This window comes from Drosophila pseudoobscura, chromosome X, assembly GCF_009870125.1.
Source record: "Drosophila pseudoobscura strain MV-25-SWS-2005 chromosome X, UCI_Dpse_MV25, whole genome shotgun sequence".
Classification (NCBI taxonomy): domain Eukaryota; kingdom Metazoa; phylum Arthropoda; class Insecta; order Diptera; family Drosophilidae; genus Drosophila; species Drosophila pseudoobscura.
In genome coordinates, this window is record NC_046683.1 from 35,239,450 (window position 1) to 35,252,908 (window position 13,459).

The 13,459-nt window shown below is 45.8% G+C and overlaps 2 long non-coding RNA genes across 2 annotated transcripts; both read left to right on the top strand.

The window, feature by feature from the left end:
* The first annotated feature begins 242 nt into the window (after positions 1–242).
* Positions 243–1,773, top strand: LOC117184807 (uncharacterized). The gene is made up of 2 exons (XR_004470280.1): positions 243–626; positions 699–1,773. It is a non-coding gene; the product is annotated as an uncharacterized lncRNA (long non-coding RNA).
* A 4,261-nt stretch (positions 1,774–6,034) lies between these two features.
* On the top strand, positions 6,035–6,569 carry LOC117184806 (uncharacterized). Its single transcript, XR_004470279.1, has 2 exons — positions 6,035–6,205; positions 6,272–6,569. It is a non-coding gene; the product is annotated as an uncharacterized lncRNA (long non-coding RNA).
* The last annotated feature ends 6,890 nt before the right edge of the window (positions 6,570–13,459 follow it).

Sequence of the window (13,459 nt, forward strand, 5' to 3'; positions counted from 1 at the left end):
CGGGTCTTTCTTGCAACAATGCTTTACTGAAGCAATCACCTGCCTCCTCATAGCTCGCCTTTGCTTAAACCGGGATCTCGCCTTTCTCACCCGAACCGACAGAAAATATTATATTTCGGGTTTCTAAATAATTTCTTAAGCGCTCTTCATATGATAAGTTCCTTAACCTAGCATGCAAATTACGTCTATCTAATTAATTTTTATTCTCTTCTACTTTCTCTCCGCAGGCCCCTTCTGTGAGCGTGATTCGCCTGCTTGGATCGCACTCCTCTTCATGTTTCCCGCGCAATTCGGACAGGTCGGACAATATGCATCGGGCTTTCCACACCGGTAGCAGAAAAGTCGCCTCTCCGATGCCATACAGTCCCTAAAGCCATGATCGGTCTGCCCGCATTTCCAGCAAATCGACTTCTGTGGAACACGCTGTTTCACTTGGGCTTCCTCAATGACTTCTGCCTCTTCATCGCTAATCGACCGATCCTGCGCGACCTCGCTGACGTTCGCATTCGCCCCGCGGCCATAGTTTGTGGCTTTGGGTGCTCCTCGCCACGAAGATCGAGCCTTCCTCTTCAGATGTGCCTCTATTTCCACGCACTCATCCCGCAGTTGGTCTAAGGAATAAACCCGTAAGCGGTAGACGAAACTCGCTATCTAATCTGTGAGTGCCTTTTTGACGATTTTTACCATCTTCTTTTCAGGTGGTGGCATCTCCAAGCTCGAAGCGATCTTTCTCATGACATGGAAGAAGTCTTCCCCACTCTCGTTTGACCGCTGCATTCTCTCTCGCAGTTCTCTCATGCGGTCGAACTCGGACGCCGTGCCTCGGAAACTTCGCCCCTTAGTTCCTGCCAAACACCACCGCTCTGGTCGCGGATGTACAGCCAGTACCATTCCCACGTGTTTCCTGTAACCAGGTGATGAAACCCCTTAAGAACTTCATCCCACGGACAGCGGCATTGGGCTTGTAGGAATTCAATTCGGAACACAAAATCCTCGACCGTCATTTTGTTGCTGTCTCCGTCGAACCTCACGTCCCATTTTTCGACTCGGCCCCACCGTGGCCAAGGTCTATAACCCGGGGGATTTGGATGCGGATCTTCTCGAGGAATCCCACCAGCTCTCCTACTCTCGCCACGACCCTGACCCGAGTGTCTGAGTGCTATCGGGTTTCGCCAATTTCGCGCTTGATGCCCACCCCGTTGATGCTGCTCACTGGATGCGGTCGGTCCTACTCCTGAATACGGTTCCGGACCAATACCACCTCGCCCCGAGCGAGCCAAAAGTGGTTTTGGTGGCGGAATCGGCGCATCAGTCGTGCTAGACGGCTTCCTTTTCGGGATTGCTCCTCGATACTCCTGCTCGCGGTGAACCTCCTCCCGCTGCGGTTCATTCTGCTGCTGCAGCTGTCTAACCGGCTGGAGTACCTCGTTGAGTTGGTGCATCATCTCGATAAACCTCTTTCGCAACTCCTCCTGCAACACCCGACTAATCGATTCAGTGTTCGCTGCCCTGTGTGTCGCATGAGCCTGAGCCAACGATACGTTGACTGCTGATGCCAGTTCGGAAGCTAGCGTGGGTGTAGGATCGGACATTGGCCATTCTTCTGACCTGGCCTGGACCGGTGTTCTCGGCAACCCACCCACAGTTCCAAGCTCCTCCCGATCTTGATCAAACATCGCCCCTGACACTTCTCCTATCTGGTCCACTGTTTTGTTTACGCGTGATCGCGTATGATACTGTCGACTACCCCCTTCTTGTGGCATCTGCACCGAGCAACACCAATCCTAAAAAAAAAGCAAACTCCTAAACTAAGATAGTATATATAAATAAACGATTAAATACCCAAAGAAATAACTAGCAAAAATAAATAACACCACGCTTCGGACCAATAAATACTCCGATAAATAAATAAATAAATACCGATATAAATATTGCGCCAACTAGCGCCGTTAACGAGATATATGCAATTAAATATTTGAATAAATAAATAATAACATACGACACTCAAACTTCAAGCACATTCAACACAACACAAAACCTAACAACAAAAATTCCTAACAGTTCTTCTTCTTCTTACAAGACTCATTAAGAGGGGGACACGTAACCAGTAACTGCTGCAGTTTCTGCGCTCCACTTGACAATCGCCCTACGGATATCCTACAATTACGAACACCACCTGTCATCTACTATAGTCATCGCTCTAAGCGATGGCCGATAAACGAGAAGCCTCACGGTGCATGAGCTCACTTTGCTTGTGATTTGTTCCTGTCATCCATCATACCGATCTGCCATGACAACAGATGCATCGCGGGTTGGGTTTACGACTCCCGGGCCACCTACTCCTCACCACATCTCGGCAGACAGACAACAGGTTCGAAACACGAAAGCGGCTTTGTTTTAAACAAACAGGTGCGAAACTAAAATGAACATTTACCTACATGACTTACTCTAACTTATTCCAATATCACATTCCATCACAGATTTATTCGATATCACAGTCCACCAGGCAATGTGTCCGCCGCAAACTCCCTGTCCATTTTTTTGTTGAACGGCAGTGACTTACGTTCACTTGCGACATCGAATAGCGACAAAATGTTCAACTGTAATTCGTAAGTCCCTATCACATATTTTATATTTCCGTTAACTGCCTCCGTCTATCCATCCCTAGCATCAATCACCCCGCGCCATTAAGGACCAGCTTTACGCTTACCTTAAGCCTGCAGCAGCGACTTCTGCCGGGACAGCTAAACTGCACTTCGCAAGCTGTCGTCTTCTCCAAAAAATTTATTTATTTTTTTCATTCCCCGCATCTGCCTTTACCAGCCCGAGTGACTTTTGTTGTAATACCACCCGAACCTGCGTCAGTCCAGATGCATGCAGATTCGAAAATAAATTGGGCGCCATTTGTTACACTTGGCTTGTTTCCCAGAGGGCAACGCCGGCTAGCTGTCGACCCCAGAGCTGGGTAGTTCCCCTTGCCCGCCAAATGTAGACAAATATGGAGACATACTACTTCTCGGGACATCAAAACTAACAACAACCTAAAGACAAAGAAAATCATAAACAGACGGCTATCAATTGGGTGAAGCTTGGGTGTTATCGCTTCGCGCGCCTGCCCTACCTGTGACCAAACACAACGTTCATTTTGGCCACCCCCTACTGGAACGGCTGCGGCTGGCCTAATCCACGGCTTACGCCACGCGTCCTCCGTCTATTTTAATTTACTGCATCATGTTTCAATATATATCCATTTCATCTTTCTCATAAATAAATAGATATACGCAAAATTATCACTAACGAAAAAGAAACACCAAAACGTTCGCACACAGGCAAACAAGGAAATAACTGCTGAAATTTCGTTCAACCAACAGGGATACCCTCACCCATACGTAATGGAACATGTGTAGACGAGTGGATCCAGTTTTATGTGAGTTAATTTAACTAGGGCCTTTACGGAGACTTAACCTACCAAGAGCTCTTGTTAAGGGTCCCCGTGACATAAACAATAAGCAATAATGAGATTTCCACAAATCGCTCGACCAAAGACGGTGGACTGTCGGGATCCCCGCGTCACCCACTAAGGGTTAATCTTCTGGAACTGAACAGCTGATTGCAGATTTCTGTTCGTGAACGGTGTTAGTGTTTTTACATATTTAGTTCAATGGCCAAGATGTTACGTTAAACGGTTTAAGCTAATAATAAATACTAAATAATAAATATATAAAGGACAACACACGGAACAAAATAACATTTAATGTGGAACGGTGTTTGGAGTGTGGATTATGTTTTTTGTAGGTTCAAAAGACCGGCCGTGGCCGGTCAGCCCTAAATGTATATAGGCCCGTGTATACGTGTGCGCGTGCATGTGTGTAAATAGGGTTTCGGGGCTTCTACGTGGTGCATGATGCGATGCAACGATCGTGCAATGTGGCTAGGATCGCCCTGGCAGCTAAATTGTCCTCTTTCACCCCCCCCCCCCCCCCCCCCACCACCCTTCACACGTCGCGCGCTTCTTGGCTCACACACGCGCAACTGGAGCGAACTCACTCAGGTTCACGTTGGACAGTCTTCTTCTCTGTCGTCGAATTTCTCGAACTCCAGTGTTTCTCTCCAGGAAACCTTCTGGCCCGGTTCTGGTGGCTGTATTCCTTGCCGGCTGTGAGTAAAATTTCCTGCATTACAACCTATTAGCACGACCGCCTTTTTCTGTATTCACTTCAAACTTTCTGTTTTAAGCACAAAATTTCAAACACGCCGGCGTGCCCTGCATTCTTCTGCCACGCCCAACGTAGGCCACACCCACACCTAACTACATTCTCAGGTCTTTGGCATGGTACACTCCTATGGGACGGCCGTTAAGGTCCTCCAGAGCATACGCGTTCTCTCCTACTGGCTTGACTACCCGGCATCGGATGAATTTGCGCGCGAACTTGGCATTAAAGCCTTTGCCGAAGTCACTAAGGACAAAATTTCGGCGGAATACCTCTTGTCCCGGCCTCGCGTAGAACACCCGAGCTCGCTGGTTATACCTTACCCTACTACGCTCGTATGCCTGATGTAAACTATCGCGAATCCTCTCTTGGATGAGTTGTCGCTTGTCCTGACCCTCCAGCAGCGTAATGTAATGCTCACCGATTGACCGCAGTCGCTTTGCCAGCTTGTAGCATGACCCATGCAAATACATTTGCTGCCCGAAGACTGCAAAGATTGGTGTTACGCCTGTCGCCTCGTGAACCGAGTTCCTAATAGCCAGTTCTATCTCCGGCAGATGCGCATCCCAATCCCGGTGATCGTCCTCCAGATACGCCCGAATCGCGCTGAGTACTGTGCGATTTACGCGTTCGGCTGCGTTACTCTGCGGAGAATACACTGGCGTCCTCATATGAGTGACTCCGAATGCATCGATCATCTCCTTAAAAGTTTTTGAGACGAACTGAGCCCCATTGTCCGAGTGAATCATCTCCGGCACTTCAAACTTGTAAAACAACTCGTGAACGAGGAATCTTACAACTTTCTTTGCTGTGGCCTTGGTCATGGTCTTTAGGAATGTGAACTTAGAGAACTGGTCAACTACAATAAATATCCACGCCTGACCGTTCTTTGACCGCAGATATTTGCCCAAAAAATCCATATAAAGTTTTTGGAACGGGATCCCGGCCTGCATCCGATAATTCGACGCTTTCGACTCCTTGCACACGGTGCACCGTCGGATATAATCCCGCACCTCTATCGCCATGTTCGGCCAGTAAAACTGCCTACGAAATAAGTGCAAGGTTTTCGCGATTCCTCCGTGCGCTGTCTTCTCTTCCGAATGTGCTTTGTCTATCAACGCGGCCGTCAACGAACTCGGAACCCACAATTTCCAGACGGAGCCGTCCAGTTGATCGTCAAGTCGTTCACAGCGCATGCGCTTGAATATCATGCCATCAACAATCTGGAGATCAGGTAAGCGGTCTTGATTCTCTGTGATTTCCTTCCTTAACTCCTGATATTCCCCAGATTCAAACTCCACCGTTTCAAAACCCAGGATATTACTCGGATCCACTTCAAACTCTTCAATACTGCGCGACAATGTACCTGCCACTACATTGTCCACTCCTTTTCGGTGTTCTATGCCGAAATCGAAGGCCTGCAGTTGAAGGGACCAACGAGTTAAGCGACCATCCAGGTTTTTCATGGTCATGAGCCACTTGAGACTGGCGTGGTCAGCAATGACTGTAAACGGCATAATCTCTACGTGTGGACGGAACTTTAGGATCGCCATTAGGGCTGCCTGAGACACTCCTTCTCTGTCATCGAGTAGTTTTTTTGCTGACAATTTAGTTTGGCAGAGAAAAACGCTATGGGCCTCTCGTTCTGCTCGTCATCCAGTTGGAAGAGTACGGTTTCAACCCCATAATGTGAGGCGTCGCACTGTATGTAGAAGTGCCGCTTGAAATCCGCGTGTACCAAGACTGGTGCCGAGGTGAGTGCAGCTTTTAGCTCCCCCATGGCTCGTTTTGCCTCCTCCGTCAATTTAAACTTTCCATTTCCCGACTTTTTCAGGGCTCTGTGAGCGGACCGGCCATCTCAGCATAGTTTTTCATAAAGCGCCGGTACCAGCCCGCAGTTTCCAGGAAACTACGCAATTCTCGTAAAGGCGTAAAATGGCCGACACACGATGCGGATCCATCTTCAGCGCTCCTCCTCCCACTATAAATCCCAGGTATTTAATGTTTTTATAGCAAAAATGAGATTTGCTCAGCCCTATCGTTAAATTTGCTTCTCGTAGACGCTCGGCAACCTGTCGCAGAATCTTCACGTGCGTTTGGAAGTCCTCAGCTATTATCAGCAAGTCGTCGAGATACGCATAGACGTTTGAACGCATCTCAACCGGAATCACCTTATCGACCAGTCTACATAGGCGTTGTGCGGCGTTGCAGAGACCAAAGGGCATCATACGGAACTGGTACAGAGGCCGTCCCGGCACCGTGAACGCCGTATATCCTCGACTCTGCTAGTCCAGCTCGATTTGCCAAAAAGCGAATTTTAAGTCGACGCTGGAGATATATATCGTCTGATCGAGACGCTACAATATCCCCTCGATGCTAGGAAATGGGTAAGCGTCCTTGATGGTTACTTTGTTGAGCTTTCGGGCATCGAGACAGAAACGATTTTTGCCCGGCCTTCGCACCACGGTGGTACGGTTGCTCCACGGACTACTCCTGCAACACCCGACTAATCGAGTCAGTGTTCGCTGCCCTGTGTGTCGCATGAGCCAACGATACGTTGACTGCTGATGCCAGTTCGGAAGCAAGCGTGGGTGTAGGATCGGACATTGGCCATTCTTCTGACCTGGCCTGGACCGGTGTTCTCGGCAACCCACCCACAGCTCCAAGTTCCTCCCGATCTTGATCAAACATCGCCCCTGACACTTCTCCTATCTGGTCCACTGTTTTGTTTACGCGTGATCGCGTATGATACTGTCGACTACCCCCTTCTTGTGGCATCTGCACCGAGCAACACCAATCCTAAAAAAAAAGCAAACTCCTAAACTAAGATAATATATATAAATAAACAAATAAATACCCAAAGAAATAACTAGCAAAAATAAATAACACCACGCTTCGGACCAATAAATACTCCGATAAATAAATAAATAAATACCGATATAAATATTGCGCCAACTAGCGCCGTTAACGAGATATATGCAATTAAATATTTGAATAAATAAATAATAACATACGACACTCAAACTTCAAGCACATTCAACACAACACAAAACCTAACAACAAAAATTCCTAACAGTTCTTCTTCTTCTTACAAGACTCATTAAGAGGGGGACACGTGACTAGCCGGGACCAGTAACTGCTCCAGTTTCTGCGCTCCACTTGACAATCGCCCTACGGATATCCTACAATTACGAACACCACCTTTGTGTGGCCTGTCATCTACTATAGTCATCGCTCTAAGCGGTGGCCGATAAACGAGAAGCCTCACGGTGCATGAGCTCACTTTGCTTGTGATTTGTTCCTGCCATCCATCATACCGATCTGCCATGACAACAGATGCATCGCGGGTTGGGTTTACGACTCCCGGGCCACCTACTCCTCACCACATCTCGGCAGACAGACAACAGGTTCGAAACACGAAAGCGGCTTTGTTTTAAACAAACAGGTGCGAAACTAAAATGAACATTTACCTACATGACTTACTCTAACTTATTCCAATATCACATTCCATCACAGATTTATTCGATATCACAGTCCACCAGGCAATGTGTCCGCCGCAAACTCCCTGTCCATTTTTTTGTTGAACGGCAGTGACTTACGTTCACTTGCGACATCGAATAGCGACAAAATGTTCAACTGTAATTCGTAAGTCCCTATCACATATTTTATATTTCCGTTAACTGCCTCCGTCTATCCATCCCTAGCATCAATCACCCCGCGCCATTAAGGACCAGCTTTACGCTTACCTTAAGCCTGCAGCAGCGACTTCTGCCGGGACAGCTAAACTGCACTTCGCAAGCTGTCGTCTTCTCCAAAAAATTTATTTATTTTTTTCATTCCCCGCATCTGCCTTTACCAGCCCGAGTGACTTTTGTTGTAATACCACCCGAACCTGCGTCAGTCCAGATGCATGCGGATTCGAAAATAAATTGGGCGCCATTTGTTACACTTGGCTTGTTTCCCAGAGGGCAACGCCGGCTAGCTGTCGACCCCAGAGCTGGGTAGTTCCCCTTGCCCGCCAAATGTAGACAAATATGGAGACATACTACTTCTCGGGACATCAAAACTAACAACAACCTAAAGACAAAGAAAATCATAAACAGACGGCTATCAATTGGGTGAAGCTTGGGTGTTATCGCTTCGCGCGCCTGCCCTACCTGTGACCAAACACAACGTTCATTTTGGCCACCCCCTACTGGAACGGCTGCGGCTGGCCTAATCCACGGCTTACGCCACGCGTCCTCCGTCTATTTTAATTTACTGCATCATGTTTCAATATATATCCATTTCATCTTTCTCATAAATAAATAGATATACGCAAAATTATCACTAAGGAAAAAGAAACACCAAAACGTTCGACACACAGGCAAACAAGGAAATAACTGCTGAAATTTCGTTCAACCAACAGGGATACCCTCACCCATACGTAATGGAACATGTGTAGACGAGTGGATCCAGTTTTATGTGAGTTAATTTAACTAGGGCCTTTACGGAGACTTAACCTACCAAGAGCTCTTGTGCAGGGTCCCCGGAACATAAACAATAAACAATAAGGAGATTTCCACAAATCGCTCGACCAAATACGGTGGACTGACGGGACCCCCGCGTCACCCACTAAGGGTTAATCTGCTGGAACTGAACAGCTGATTGCAGATTTCTGTTCGTGAACGGTGTTGGTTTTTACATATTTAGTTCAATGGCCAAGTTGTTTTTTGTAAGTTCAAACGACGTGGGCGATCGCTGGCCGTGGCCGGTCAGCCCTAAATTTATACAGGTCCGTGTATACGTGTGCGCGTGTGTTTGTGTAAATAGGGTTTCGGGGTTTCTACGTGGTGCATAAGACCAAATGTGTGGCACGCACTGGAAGGCGATGCAACGATCGTGCGATGTGGCTACGATCGCCCTGGCAGCTAAATCGTCCTCTTTCACCCCCTCCTTCACACGTCCCACGCTTCTTGGCTCACACACGCGCAACTGGAACGAACTCACTCAGGTTCACGTTGGACAGTCTTCTTCACTGCAGTCGACTTTCTCGAACTGCAGTTTTCCTCTCCAGGAAACCTTCTGGCCCGGTTCTGGTGGCTGTATTCCTTGCCGGCTGTGAGTAATATCCGTCTGGCCGTCTGTCCGTCCGTCCGTCCGTCCGTCCGTCCGTCTGTCTGTCCGTCCCTATCAGCGCCTAGTGCTCAAGGCTTTAATGAGCTGACCGTTGGCTTCAAAAACCAATACGATCGGCTCTTAGCCACGGATACCTATTTTAGCGATTTTTAACTGCTGATCTGCAAATGCTAACAGTCACTCAACCGCTCGTTGCCGTAAAACTGACTGCGACCAATCAAAGTGTGCAGCAGCTGATGTCGTTTGCCACTCCAAGGGCAACGACAGATGATACAAATACGGTAGCCGACTTCATCACCTCGGCAGCATGCACACAGAAACGTCATTAGCGTCCGTGTCCGTCAAGTCCGCCAACTCCATAACTCTCCCATATTAAAATAAGACAAATGTGCCATCCTCATTTTCCCGTGCTACTTTCACCAGTTCAAAAAACTAACTTCCTCTCTTGTTGTACCTTTTCAGAATGGTAGAGGATTACGCAGTAAGCTCAGCACTCTTTTTCGGGAAAGTGTCGCATTTTCATCCCACGTTATTGTCCGAAGTTTTGGCAGGTCACAACTTTTAGAAATGAACGTTCGACTCGACGTGCTGGAGGGGTTATCATTAAAGTGAACTTAAGCTTTACGTCAGAACATTTCACAGTCCAGGCTAACAAAAAACTGGAATTCCTGTGTGTACGATTGATTCATTATTTGCTCGTATACCACCTTCAATTTCTTCTCAATTTCTCAACCTTCTCAACTTACGAGCAGCATCTGTTTGTTTTAATAACTGTTTCTTCCCCGCTATCAGGTAAAGGTCATATGATAGTTCTTGGTGACTTCAGCTTGCCAAGTACTGTTTGGTCTAAACGAGTCTAATAACCTAGTGCCCTTTTCACGATATGACTTTGTTGACGGCTTGCTTGACCTGTCCATGTCTCAAGTCAACCATTTAACAAATTCTTTGGGTCGATTGCTTGATCTGTGCTTTGTATCGGATACTTCCATAGTGTCGCTCACCGGAGCCCTTCCGCTCAATATATCAAAGACGCCTACCATTCTACTTTTAAAGTATCGCTTGATAAAGGACCAACTGTATTGGATCGGTCGAGTAGGCTATCTGAACGTGTCCGCCGCTTTCGTAAGCTCGAAGCTTAATAAGCTTAATGTGAAACTTAATAACTTTATTACGGATTTTTATTTGTCCGATCTGTACTCGTGTACTGATGTTTAGAGAGGCACACACAATTTTTACAGTGTACTTAACACATTTTTGTGTCCCGCTTTACTGCTCGACTAGATTTGGAAAACCCTCTACACCAAAGAGTAATCCAGTCTAAAAAACTTAAAATCGAGACTATCTCGCTATATAAAAGCTCGGTCAGACTTTTCAGTTCTTAGTGCTCAATGCTATAAGAACTACCTATATCGATGCAGGGTAAGTTTTTCACAGTACCCAAAACAGCTATTGCCGCGCCGGGCAACGCCTTCGAATCCGGGGCCGTACGTTTGATAAGCCTCCCGCGTTTATTCTTCAAGTTTAGCTTTATTCAGGTGTTTCATTTACAAGAATCGGGGTAGGGGTATTAAAGTGTGGGGAGAGCGAGCTAAAAAACTTTTCGCCGCTTCCTCTCTTTTCGTTCTTGTTCTTCCTTGCCTTGCTTATGTCTGCCATTCGTCCACATTAACTTTGCTTAGTGCTGTGAATGTATGTGCTTACTCTAGTACTCTAGTAGACTGCTATTAGTAAACCTCCCATCCTTAGTTAATCGTAGAAAAATGCTTGGTGTTATATTATGCACTTGTTCAGGGGTGACATAGACAGCCCTGATCTGTTGAGCAGCATAAACTTCATGGTTCATATTAGACTTACTAGAAATTTTACACCGTTGTTCCTTCCGCTTTGTAGATCGAATTATTCCTTGCATGAACCGTTTAGGGTCTCATGCTCGGATGATAATTCCCTCTAGCTTATTATATCCACCACTTAATCTCTTCCTCTTATTAAATTACTGATCCTTACACACCTTCCTAGAAATTAGTATTTGTAGTGGTATTTGTATTTTGAATGCATGCCTAGTTCTCTTATTAATTTTAGTGCTAATTTTCCTCGAATATTAGTTAAATAGCTATCTTTCCTGCATACTGCCTTCTGTGCAGTAATTGCATCGCCTCTTGCAAGATGCAGTCTGACTAATGTAACAAAGCGTAGATATACGAATTTGAGCCTTTAAGAGATACTTCCTTCTGAGTTCCAAAGTATTCGTCTTCATAAACACTATTCAGTAAGCAAAGTTTGTTTTTTCATTGTTGGGACAGAAATATAAATAGCAACTTTGTGAAATAGGAAGGCCGTCGGAATCGGCCGATTATATAGCCATATCATATAGGTTCTACCTTTTTCCTGATATATATATCATGCTCTAAATTTATTCAGACTTAACTAACTTAAACAATTGATATATCATTTTGTTAAATTTGATGTAAAAACTATTATTGCCGCGCTGGGCAACGCCTCCAAATCTTGGGCCGTACGTTTGTTAAGCCTCCCGCGTTTAATAGGCCTCCCGTTGTTTATTCCTCAAGTCTTGGTTTTATTCAGGTGTGTTCAGTTACAAATATCGGGGCAGGGTATTAAATTAGCGGGGGAAGCGGGCTAAAAAACTAGTACCGCTTCAGTTTAGCTTTTCGCCGCTGCCTTTCTTTTCGTTCTTGTTCTTCCTTGCCTTGTCTATGGCTACCATTCGCCATGGTTAAGCCTTTGCTGAGTGCTATTAATGTTTGTGCTGTTAGGCGCAGTGATATTTAGAGCTGCCACTGCGGTTTCTGCCGTAACATTCCCCCCTTCGCAAACTTCGTCGCTTTTCGTGATGTTTGCCAAACTTCTGGTTAAGCCTTGGTTCATGGGTGGATTCGTTGTCTTCACGTCTAAATTGGAATGTTTAACTATCTGGACTGTTAGATGCAGTGCGGATTACCACGCTGCGGACGATCCCGTCCTTGGCTACTCGAAGGTCCATCATGATGCCTTTCCTCCACTGCACCTTGGGGCTTGTTTCGTCCGCTAGAACTACGACATCTCCGAGTTGGCTAGGGTTGATTGGAGATCCGTGCCATTTGGTTCGTGGCGTCAGGCACGGTAGGTATGCCATCAGCCATCGTTTTCTGAAGCTGTCCACGATCTGCCTTGCACGTTGTCGGACACGATTCTCTTGGGGACTCCTCGACGGGCATGAAGGCGTCTGTTGACTGGGAGTTTGCCAGCTCGATGTGTACTGCTCGCACGGTGAGGCACGTGAATAGTACTTCCCATCGTTTTTCGCGTGGTCTTCTTACGTTTACCTGCAGTGTTCCAAAGTAGTCGATACCTGTGTTCGTGAATGACAGTGTTAAGACCTTAAAAGAAAAGTTTAGAAATTTGTGAGTTAAGTTGTAAATTCAAACTAAATTGTATTCTTAAAATCAGAGGTAGGAGGTACAATTTGGTAGTCTATAATTATCGTTAGACCTACGCAGAGGATACACTTTACTGAGGGTGTCTATTTGAGTACATGCTTACATTAATTTTATTTTAGGACCGCATTTGTTAAGTGTTTTCTCCACTTGTGTTTTGTTGTCGTATTAATGGGTTACAGATCTCTGTTTACACCAGTGCAGTCATAACTTGTCTACTTTATGTTATTTCTTTAGAGATCGGTGTAGTTACATGAGTTTATGTGTACAATAATCTATTTATATTTAAACGTTCTGCAAGGGGCCGAAAGTGGCATTGTATTGACGATATGTTCATGTTTGAACATTCTGCAAAGGGCCGAAAGTGGCATTGTTTGTATTTTGATTCTTGTGAACCTTTTTGTGCACATTTTCTTTATAGCTATAATTACAATTAAAGATAATCATTTACAGTCTATTACAGTGGGTAGGGAAGTGCTATCGCTTGCAGTCTTCGTGCTACTTTAATTCTTCTTATGGCATAGATTATTAATATTATCATTATTATGATTCCGATAATCAAGGCCGCATGTCCAGATACATGATGGAACTTAAGTCCTTTTAAGTCATGATGACCTTCTTTTAACAATTTTATTTCGTTTCTTAACTTATCCATTTCTTCTGTATGGTTAATTAATGGTACTGTTAATGGATTCC